This window comes from Melanotaenia boesemani, chromosome 9 (assembly GCF_017639745.1).
Source record: "Melanotaenia boesemani isolate fMelBoe1 chromosome 9, fMelBoe1.pri, whole genome shotgun sequence".
Classification (NCBI taxonomy): Eukaryota; Metazoa; Chordata; class Actinopteri; order Atheriniformes; family Melanotaeniidae; genus Melanotaenia; species Melanotaenia boesemani.
This window is the reverse complement of record NC_055690.1, coordinates 31,702,931-31,714,404: the sequence shown is the minus strand read 5'-3', so window position 1 is coordinate 31,714,404 and position 11,474 is coordinate 31,702,931.

The following is an 11,474-nucleotide window of genomic DNA, read 5'->3' as shown; positions in this document are numbered from 1 at the left end:
CATCCATCCGGAGTAGCTGCCTAAGCAGGGAAACCCAGACTTCCCTCTTTCCGGTGGGACGTGCCCAGAACACCTCACCAGGGAGGCGTCCAGGAGGCATCCTAACCAGATGCCCGAGCCACCTCATCTGGCTCCTCTTGATGTGGAGGAGCAGCGGCTCTACTCTGAGCCCCTCCTGGATCACCGAGTTTCTCACCCTATCTCTAAGGGAAAGCCCGGCTACCCTGCGGAGAAAACTCATTTTGGCTGCTTGTATTCACGATCTTGTTCTTTCTGTCACTACCCACAGCTCGTGACCATAGGTGAGGGTGGGAACGTAGATCGACCAGTAAATCGAGAGCTTTGCCTTTTGGCTCAGTTCCTTCTTCACCACGACAGACCGATGCAGAGTCCACATCACTGCAGATGCCGCACCAATACACCTGTCGATCTTCCTCTCCATCCTTACCTCACTCGTGAATAAGACCCCAAGATACGTAAACTCCTCCACTTGGGGCAGGACCCTATTGCAGACCCGGAGAGAGCACTCCACCCTTTTCCGGCTGAGGACCATGGTCTCGGACTTGGAGGTGCTGATTCTCATCCCAGCCGCTTCACACTCAGCAGCGAATCGCTCCAGTGAGAGCTGAAGATCACGGCCTGATGAAGCCAACAGAACCACATCATCCGCGAAGAGCAGAGACCCAATCCTGAAGCCACCAAACCGGATCCCCTCCACACCTCGGCTGCGCCTAGAAATTCTGTCCATAAAAGTTATGAACAGAATCGGTGACAGAGGACAGCCTTGGCGGAGTCCAACCCGCACTGGAAACGATTCTGATTTACTGCCGGCAATGTGGACCAAGCTCTGACACCGGTCATACAGGGACCGGACAGCTCTTATAGGGGGGTCCGGCACTCCATTCTCCTGGAGTACCCCCTAACAGGAGTCCCCGGGGGACATGGTCAAATGCCTTCTCCAAATCCACAAAACACGTGTAGATTGGTTGGGCAAACTCACATGCCCCCTCAAAGACCCTGAAGAGGGTGTAGAGCTGGTCCACTGTTCCACGACTAGGACGAAAACCGCACTGCGCCTCCTCAATCCAAGGTTAGACTATCCGACGGACCCTGCTCTCAAGCACCCCTGAACAGACCTTACTGGGGAGGCTGAGGAGTGTGATCCTCCTGTAGTTTGAGCCCACCCTCCGGTCCCCCTTTTTGAAGAGTGGGACCACCACCCCAGTCTGCCAGTCCAGGGGAACTGCCCCCGATGTCCACGTGATGCTGCAGAGGCCTGTCAGCCATGACAGCCCTACAGCATCTAGAGCCCTAAGGAACTCTGGGCGGACCTCATCCACCCCCGGGGCCTTGTAACCGAGGAGCTTTTTAACCACCTCAGCGACCTCAGCCCCAGAGATGGGAGAGCCAGCACCAGCTACCCCAGACTCTGCTTCCTCATTGGAAGGTGTGTTGGAGCGATTGAGAAGGTCCCAATTCAGTTTAATCCATTATGATCTGAATCAGTCAAGTTTATAGAGAATGGGCACGTGAAACGTGCTTACATGATAAGCTCATGAGACAGGTGAAGAGTTGTTACGATGCAGAAAAACTAATTATTAAAAACTTAGATTGTTACAATCTGCCGAGCAGTGAATGAATTCAGATTTAGATAATTTGCCGCTGGTTTTAGTCTCAGACGTCGGTATTTACCTCGTGTTTGGTATAAGTTCCTACACCTGTCATGAATCTAAAATCCACCAATCATTAAATGTTCATGCAGCCATTTTACAAACAGATGGATTAAAACCTGCAAGTCTACAAACTCTCCACTGCAACTACACCATCATAGTAAAAATATATATGTTTATTAAACATTTATTCTTCTGGTGATTTCATTCTGAAATCAAAATAAATGGTCTGTACGTCTGTGTGGATTCTTTTCTGATAAATGAATATATTCTGGCCAGTGTAAAAGGGAAAAGACGTCTGACTATATAGGATTAATACATCTACACCATGCTTAAGGAAAAGAAGCAGTAAAACTATGAAAAAAAAATTAGGAAGAATATCTATTTATTTCGAGAAAAATCAAATGTATACAATACATCCAGATTGGTACCGCTGCTTTTAAAATCACATACTTAATGCGTCTGTTGTAATCCTTTCTACATGATTTCTCAGGTGGACCACCTCACCTGTTCTTATCATTCTGTTCATAGCTGACACGTAAATGCAGCCATCTTTACTTCTGCTCACATTAAGCCCAAACTGTCCTTTATATCCAACCCACAGCCAACCACGACTGAGAGAAAAATGATGATGAAATACTCCTCAGAAATTAGGTTATGATGAAAACAGGAACCACTGCTGAACCGATGCAAACAGACTGTGTGTACACCCAAAATGGCAAATCAATCCCACAGTTCTGTGTGTTGATTTCCTTAGTTTCCTTGCTAAGGAAACCAAATAATTGCAATCCTCCACCTTGAGCTGCACGAGAAGACGTTGAAGATGAAAACACTTCCAGCAGAAGCAGAAACAGGAAGGACGGCCATCTGCCCGGACCGGCTGTAGGAAAGGACAGGAAAGAGGAGTAAACAAGTAGCATAACTCTCAGCCAGGGATACCTGCTGGGAAAGAAGAAGAGAAACACAAATTAATGACAAAATTATCAAATATTTAGGACTATACATGGAGCGTAATGGAATGTCTCCCAGCAGCCGTGACCTACAGAAGCCAGACTAAACGGATGAATAAGGGTCACCAAGCCAGACCTATTATACGATTAATCAGAAAGGAAAGTTTGAAACCTGATCTTAAAGGTAGAGAGTTTCTGCTTCCTGAAGCCAAACTGGGAGCCAGTTCCACAGAGGTCTGATAAAATGATTGATTATGGTTCAGAACCACTAGATGGCGTATTAACCACACAAACCTGATGCAGTCTAGTCCATCTTCCTCATTAACTTTGTCATCATTGCTGCAGAGAAAATTCACATAATCAATAAATGTTAAAACCTTGAGTGCTTATTCACCTCTATGAGACAAGCCATACATCATCATCATCATCAGGAACATAATAAAAGACTGACAACATATCACTGTACGCTCATTTTCAGAAGTGCTTCACCTGCTCGTCCTTCTTCTAGTTGCTTATATTACCTACAGAAAGCAATAAGAACAGCTGGTAAATGATTTTTACTGTATATGGATGTTATATTTGTCTATAAGGGGCCGTATAGGACTAAATGCACTTGAAATCATGCATATACCACCATAACCACTTACACATACGCATAATATCAACTCATTTACACATGAGCAACATATTGCATACATACTAGTGAAATTCACACATACATACTACTAAATGTATGTGTGTGTATATGTGATGTGTATGTGTGAGCTGACACTATTTGAATGAGAACTTGTAGTATGTTTGTGTAAGAGGTAATTTGTCACGGAAGAGGCGGGGCTACAACCGGAGTGCAGAGAGCGCATGTGTGAGGATTTAGGTAAGTCACATAAATCCGTTCAGATTTTTCCAGTTGGAGCCAAACCTTCCTCACAGACCAGCTCCCATCGTGTGACGCAACAGAGCAAACCTCTGGTCAATATGGCTCCTTCCCCTTTTGTCTTGACTACCAGCCCCTTGTCCTCCAAGCCTGACACTTCTGATGTCATCCATACCACAGGGAGGTGGAGCAGCTACTTCCACCTGCTACAGCTCACCTTAAGCTTTGGCTCACACACTGTGTGTGGATGTAAGGAGAAGGGTTAGGACACATCAAGATGGAGGTATCAGCTCCAGCTGACCGACAGCTCAGACAGGGAGAGACGAGGGGTCAACACCATGAAGATGGGAGGATGGACGGGTAGACGACAGGTTGTTGTTATGATTAAACATCAGTCTCATGGAGGCAGCCCAACACTAAAAGGAAATTACTCAGGTGTCTGAGTGACGTCTGAGGCCACAAAGCAGGATTTCTACATCAATTTCTAGTTTGGAATTGGGCACATCAGCCTCTATCCAACCTGTTTTCATTTAGATCAGTGCTTCTCAACCCAGTTTGAGTCAGTGCCCCTCTATCTAATATCCAGTTACTACAGTCCAAACATGTCCTCCACCGGACTCTGGTGTGTACAGTCCAGAGCCCTGAAGTTACTCACATTTGCAAAAGACAGCGCAACGTACGATGCACGAGTCAGCATGTATCAGTTTTGAAGATTATCCAATTGTGCATTTTAAAATGTCCCGCCTCCTTTGGTGCAGATTGTGATGTCTGTCTAACTTCAGGGACATAAAAGTGGGATGAAATGTGACATGATCACAAATCAAATCAAACTTTATTTATAATGTGCTTTTGCCAAAAGCAACACAAAGTGCTTTACATGCAATTTAAGATAAATCTGGGGACTCTGATTATTCGATGAGTGTCAGTAATCAAAATTGAACAAAAGATTACCAACGCCCTCCTTTTAAGAATCAAATGTTCATCTGTGACTGTTTCAGAACAGTTTGATCCAAAAACGCTAATAAAACGGAAGTTAAAGTTGCACTAAGTAACTTTCTGACCTTGAAAATATGTGATTCTAACTTGTTTTGGTGGTAAAGTGAAATTTATTATGTACATTTCTAGAGCCATTGTAGCTAAGAAGCATCCCGAGACTGAGAAACCACACTTTGCAACTTTTAGGCTGAAACATCACGTCACTGCTAACTTTTGCTTTATGCACAGTCACACACCAGCAACTGGATATCAACACACAGGATGTTTTGTATGTGCAACTTGGCTGATTCATCAAAGAAATGCAAGGAGACATTATTGGAAGAAGAGAGAAAATGAAAGCGAGAAAAGACTAGTTAACATCAGACTGACTTTTAAATGCGGGTGAGATTTCAGAGAAGAGACAGGATGCAAGATGGGTGCTGATTTAGTCGTTGTTAGGGAGTGCCTCACTGAAAGAGAGTTAATGAGTAGTGCTAAATCCACTAGAGCACCAGTACCCTGAGCACTGTCGTTGAAATTGACAATAATTTCACATGAACGGTTGTGTGTAACTGTGGTGTAAATTGTGACAGATAGTTTACCCTTTAGGTGATCTATGGAGGTTTGTATCCCATCCAGGAGGTTTACAATTCAGCCACAAAATGTAGTGTTCATTCTGATACTCTAGCTAGATACTCTAGTAGAATAAATAACTGTAAATGACAAAAACCAGGGGACGGAAAAAGTGTACATATGTAAACAGTTTCTGTTGTGGTTTTTTTTTTTTTGGTTTTATTTTTCAACGAAAGCCAAGACTTGAGAGAACGATATGCAGATAAAAGGAGGCTTGGTCACTGTTGATCTGTGTGTTATTTCTGCAAACTTGACTTTTTCCTAGTTTTTGAATCATTCACGTGAATCACATAGAACCGAAGCATTTTTGATTTGGGGGATGGGGGTCTTTATTGCAATGACAGCTTTAATTTTTAATAAAATGTGTCATGAGAGTTTCCCCCTCAGGTACGGGACTGTTGGAAAAAAATGGGAAGTATCGTCTTTGTAATTTGATGAAAGGTGTCAGCGTCGTCATTTGGCCAGTCCCAATCATGGTGACATCACCACCATGGAAAGTTACGTCTGCTTGTTAACGCATCTGCTAACATCAGTTAAAAGTGTGTTAACATTAACCTACAATATCACTCAGCTCAAAGCCAATAATTTTGGGAAGACTTTCTCCACTGCTTTCATATTGTTATTTGATTTTAATTCACATTATTGTTGTAAAATAAGGAAATGAAAACAAACACCTGTGTCTGGTTTAATGAGTAGTTGCATTCCTGCTTGGACGGATCGTCTAACATGGCCAGACGCAGCCGGCGTTAGCTTTAACAAATGTTCCTGCTCATAAAAAAGGAGCCCTGTCCCAGCCAATAATATTTTGACAGCTATTTTCCAGTATAAGGACTTAAGGAGGAAGAAAATAATTTTGTAGTGCAGCTTGATTCAGGGCTGAGGTGCAAATGGAGCTGGTTAAAGAATAAGGTGAAGGGAGTTCAACACAACTTCCCACTGTCACAGTATGTTAAAAAGCTCAACAGTGAGGTTTTCCAGATGATATGCCTAATTTCTTATCACATGCTCTCAATAAATGTGCTTTTTCATCAGAAGCAAGTGTTGTCTTTTGTCTACACCAGAACGCTCCATTTACATGTTAAAATCACTAAGTTTTATTGCTGGTGGGAATGGGACCGCCCTACAGGGGTTCAGCTGATCACCTTTTTCACAAATTACGTTTTGTATTTGGTTGGCCTTTTTGGTGATATATTTATATTGTGCCCAAGGAGGTTGAGCTTCTACGTGCATTTTTACATTTAAAAAAACACACAGACCACACATAGCTAAAAATGTATTGGAGTTTTAAGGGTTAAAGAGAATCAAATATGCATTTCCTCATCAAGAGAAACTGAAACAGAAATTCAGCAGAGTCAGATCTACTCCTCCTGGATGTACAAAACTCTATTTTTGGGAATCCACGTCATCACATCGCACCCGGGCTGTGGAAATTTCAGGAATGCTCCAGCTGTGATGGTAGGTGGATTTATTTACACAGACGCAGGTTAACTCCCCTACTTTAAAAAAAAGCTAAGTTAAATAAATAGCCTCAGCAGACTCCTATGAAGAAAACAAAATTTCCTAAATTTAAAAATATTCCTGAAGCTTTTGATAAACTACATAAATCAGGACTCGTGGTGATCAGGTTTGAAGCCACAAAGAGATAGAGTTAAAATAAGATGATTCACATTCGGCCATGAGGCTTCAAGGAGACACGAGGAGGGTGGGACTCCAAACAGAGCACATATGTTAATGTAACGGTCAGTTAACTGTGGCGTGCTGCATGTGTGTGTGTTTTCTCAGATGTGAGACTCCTTCAGGTCCTTTAAGTCAGCTGAATAAGTGTGTGTTTGTCTTGTATAGTTAAATGATGATCCTCAAGTGCGCACTTACCTGTTTGTGATTTATTGTGATGGGAGCCAGTTCTTGTTAGCTAAAATAATCAGGATTCATGAGGCTGTTTGTGACGGCTATGAGGCTTCGCTCCGCATGGGCGTGCACGACTGGGTTAATTGAATTAGGTCGTTACCGACTCATCCCTCTATCAAGGCCTCGTTAAGCTGATCATCCATCACAAACACACACAGTGCGTACTTTTAACTTTTGGTTTTTCTGCACACTGAACAGTTTTCTTCAGGTGTGTCTGACTTGAATGAATGAATCACCTACACCTTCATCTCCGATGATTCAATCTCCACTCAATCCTGTCTCAACTTCATCATCTTCACTTATTTCTATCTTTTAGTTTTTTCACACACTCAGAAGCAGCATATCTAGGAGGAAATAGCAATGTGTGCATGTGTGTGTATCTATTCCTATCTTTGTGAGGACCAAAAAGAGGCTTCAACATTTAACAGCGATATTTTGGCAGCAGATTTTTTTGGGTTGAGGGTTTTCAGATCAGAATCAAATTAGGGGGCGATGAATTACAAACCATGTAGCTGTGAAGGCGAGGAGCTAAGCAAAGCATTATTGTTCCCACAAGGGTAGAAAACATAAGTAACATTCCTTAAAACTCCTTCATATGGTTAACGAGCTCATCATTCTGTAGGGAAAAACAGAGAGAGGCTATTTGAGATGGACAGACGGGCAGATGGATGCCACACAGTGGAGGGTGGAGACGCATACAAATGTACAGCAAGCTGACAGCAGAAGAGATGGAGTGAAGGAGGAGTGTGATGGCAGCCACACACTAAACGAGGTCTGGAAACATTTTTATTCTTGATCAGTTTAATGAGCAAACATTTTAAATAAATGCACTCTTCATCTTTTCTCATATTTTACATTTTTATTAACAAGTTTTGGAAAGGTGGTTGACTGACTGGGTGAAAAAAATTTATTGACTTATTTTGTCATCTTATTAATTTGGTTTGCTTTAAGTTAATATACTTTCCTTTAGAGTTGCCAGTTGGTCTAAGTCAAGTGGTCTAAGAGTCCCAGCTGCTGTGGATCTCCTTAAATGGGGCTGAGGTCTAATTGGACTCTTCCAATGGGAAGAGTTTAGCTTTTTGTATTGGTTTTGCTTTATTTACAGAGCTTTAATTGTTTAGGTTCTTTCCCCCCAGTAGGATACTGTTTAACATTGTACTGATTAGTTAAGTATTTGTCATAGATTGTTTAGATATTTTATTTTCCCCTTTTGTGTCAAAATGGCCTGATCAGCCAGTATGTATGTTTCCCTCGTGTCCTAGTTTGTTAGGTAAGTTAATGCTTCAGTTTCCTATGTTGAAGTTTGTTTTGTTGACCTCTCTCGCCCAAACTTATTATGGAAAATTGTGTTTTTTGTTGCTTTTTGTAATTAAACCAAAATACTTTTTTTTCTAATATTCCCCGTGCCTCTGGTTTTTCAGCTTGGTCCCTCTCATAAACTGTGATGGCAGCATGAGCAGCCACACGAAGTGTTGGTAAGTAGGTCAGGCCCGTCTGCCAGCCCATAAACACACAGTGTGTAGCCCCGAAACACAGAGACTGAACAACACTTTGCAGAGAGACGAGAAGAAAGAAGAATCGCTGAAATTGAGATAGAAACCACTACAAAGATGTGACATGGTCATTTTACCCCAGTTACACATAATTATTACCAACCCAGTGGATGATTCTGTATTTTATGTAATGGGCTGTAATGAAGCAGTGACACGTATGCATGTAGATGAATTCTTCCTCTTTATGATCCCATTGTTATATGTAATGGTGCCACTTGTGTCAGAACTAACATAATTAGGTTAATTAAGTTTATCTGTGCACAGAGGGTCACTAGATCTCAGTGTATGTACACCTGTTGTGAAAGAGGAAAGCTTTCTGAATATGTAATGGACAGAGGTAATAAATAATGCATAATAAGTAATAATAGGTAATAAGTCAAGATAATTGCACGAGAAAAACAAAGATAGCTGTTCACCCAGCCAGCAAGAAGAAATTAGTTTCAGCAAGGCTTTAAAATGATTGAAGGTTTAAGTTACTCTGATGTGAAGAGGCTGTTACAGAGAGTCTTCATCACCCTTTAGCCTGGATCTATGAACATGTAAAAGTGACCGGTTCATAGACCTTAGTGCTCTGGACAAATCATAAGGCTTTAAAAGTTCACACAGGCAAAGTAGCATGGTGCTACCAAGATTCTTCAAAACAAGTAATGACATTTTAAACTGGATCCTGTAAAGAACAGGAAGCTAAAGATGTAATCACACCAATTCCTCCCTGTTAGAAGAACAAAAAAAACATTACAGGCTTTTATGTACTTGCAAATTTTTTGAATTTTTTTATTGTACATGAACCTGGTGCTGATCTGACACTGCTCTCCCTATCTTCCATGCTGGTAGATGGTCTACTGTGGGAAATTAGAGAAAATAGAGTGATGCATCTTTGAGTAAGACTGCTTAGTGACAAGAGTCACATATTTGTGGGGCTTCAAAATAATGTACTAATATAGCTTGTACCAGATTTGGCACAGCCAAACCACATTGTGGACACTTTTACATGCTTCAATAAAATTTGTGGAAGATTTCATTTTTAAAAACTTGAGGTTCCTCAATCATTGTAAAGCGCTTTGAGTGTCTAGAAAAGCGCTATAGAAATGTAAGGAATTATTATTTATTATTATTTATTAAGAGGCCTTAAACAGTTAACATGACTAAGGTCTTGGGTCTGACCCTTCTCCTTCATTATCTTCCTCCTCATCCTCCTTGCTGCTTGATGGCTTCATCCAGGCCAGCAGAGAACTGCTTCCCTTATCTGCCTGGTCTAGCTCCTTTAATTTCTGTTTTCTTAATCTCTCTTTTCTAGGCATGCTGCAGTTATAGACTGCTTAGAATAATAATGCTGCTTGGAATAAAGAAAAAAACGATTTTTTTAAATATTACAATCTGCAACAAAAGAGACTGACAACTGGAGAACGCTGTGCGATGTGGTTTATGAATGCATCATGAAAACTTCACGGAAGAAAAGCCAATCATACCTGCATTTGTAGTGACCACTTAGCCTGACTTTTGGCAAGACAGGCAGTGCCAAGCTTGTTAAGCGGGCAGTCGGCTAATTTAGACTCAGCCGTTTAGTTTGTAAGGAGACAGACAGGCTACTTTACAACGAAAAGGGACGAAAAGTTTGGTATCAGGCTTAGTGTAAAAGCACTAAGTGCCCTCGAAATAGTTCAGCATTACCTGACTGGTGGCAGGTGGAGCGGTGGGAGGTATCTTCGCAGACGGTCCAGCTGCTGCAATGCACATGTTTACAATGTGATTTGGTTCCTCTGGCTTTGCATGATCACGTTGTCAAAGAAACAACGGGAATGAAACAGGCGTAAGCACGCGTGCACATGTGTGTAAGGGGTGTGTGATCACATCAACATAGTGGGCCATATACAGTATATAAATATATTAAATAATTCTGATAAAAAGGACACTTTTTCAGCCCCGACGGTAAGGGCAAGTGCACCACCAAGGCTCCATCTGTGCACGCCAGTGCACTTCATTGTTGTAAACTTAAACTTTCAGCAAATACATTTGTGAATTTGCTCATCATAACAGGTTGCCATGGAGACCTTTAAAAATCATCCAAATTTGCTGCTGCTGCATTTCAGAGTTTGATATTTTAAAACTAGTATTTTTTATAAATGTCATAGATTAACAGGTCTGACGGAGGAGGGGAAGCCGGTTCTGACCTGTGACCTGTCTGGCATTACTCTGACCATGATGGTGTCCTCCAGCCGACTGCCGTTCAGACCACACCGGTCAGTTTTTATGGTTTGCCGCTGCCTGATGAAAGGACAGGGTGAGTTTGTTTGCAGAACTGGAACCACTTCAAAGAAAAGAGAAGAAAGGGAAACAAACCCGACTGTCACTGCAGTGAGAACTGCGCGGCGTGAACAGATGAAAGGGTTACCATGACCTGACAACACTCAGTGACTTTGAAGCCTCTCGGTCCCAGACATTCACACCGCCTTATGTTTTTTCTTTTCTCCACAGCCTGCATTTTGTCCTCTATTGTCCTCCCAGAAACCTGCTTCTCCTGGTTTGTATGGACCCAACATGCTTCAGAAATAGCAGTTAATCCATCACTGGTGTCAAGCTGAAATGTTTGTCCCTCGGGGCTGGGCAGCGCTGCTGTATCAGGTGCAAGATTTCCACATCCTGTCTTTGTGGACAGGTTCCTGGCTGTGAGAGAAAGTTACCATATTGGTCCCTGGTGGACTGAACATAAAACCTTCAGGCGACATGACCCGTTTGACCACAACCCTCAGCGACGCCACTGCTGTCTCAGTTAGAGGGAGTGCGTTACCCTGAGTCATGTCAGCAACAAGGAAGTTGTTTCTTAGATGCTTTTATCAGGTATGATTAAATTTACAATTACTACAGTGATGAGTTTAACATGATGGTTTGTGTTTTAATGGAAAAGCACCGT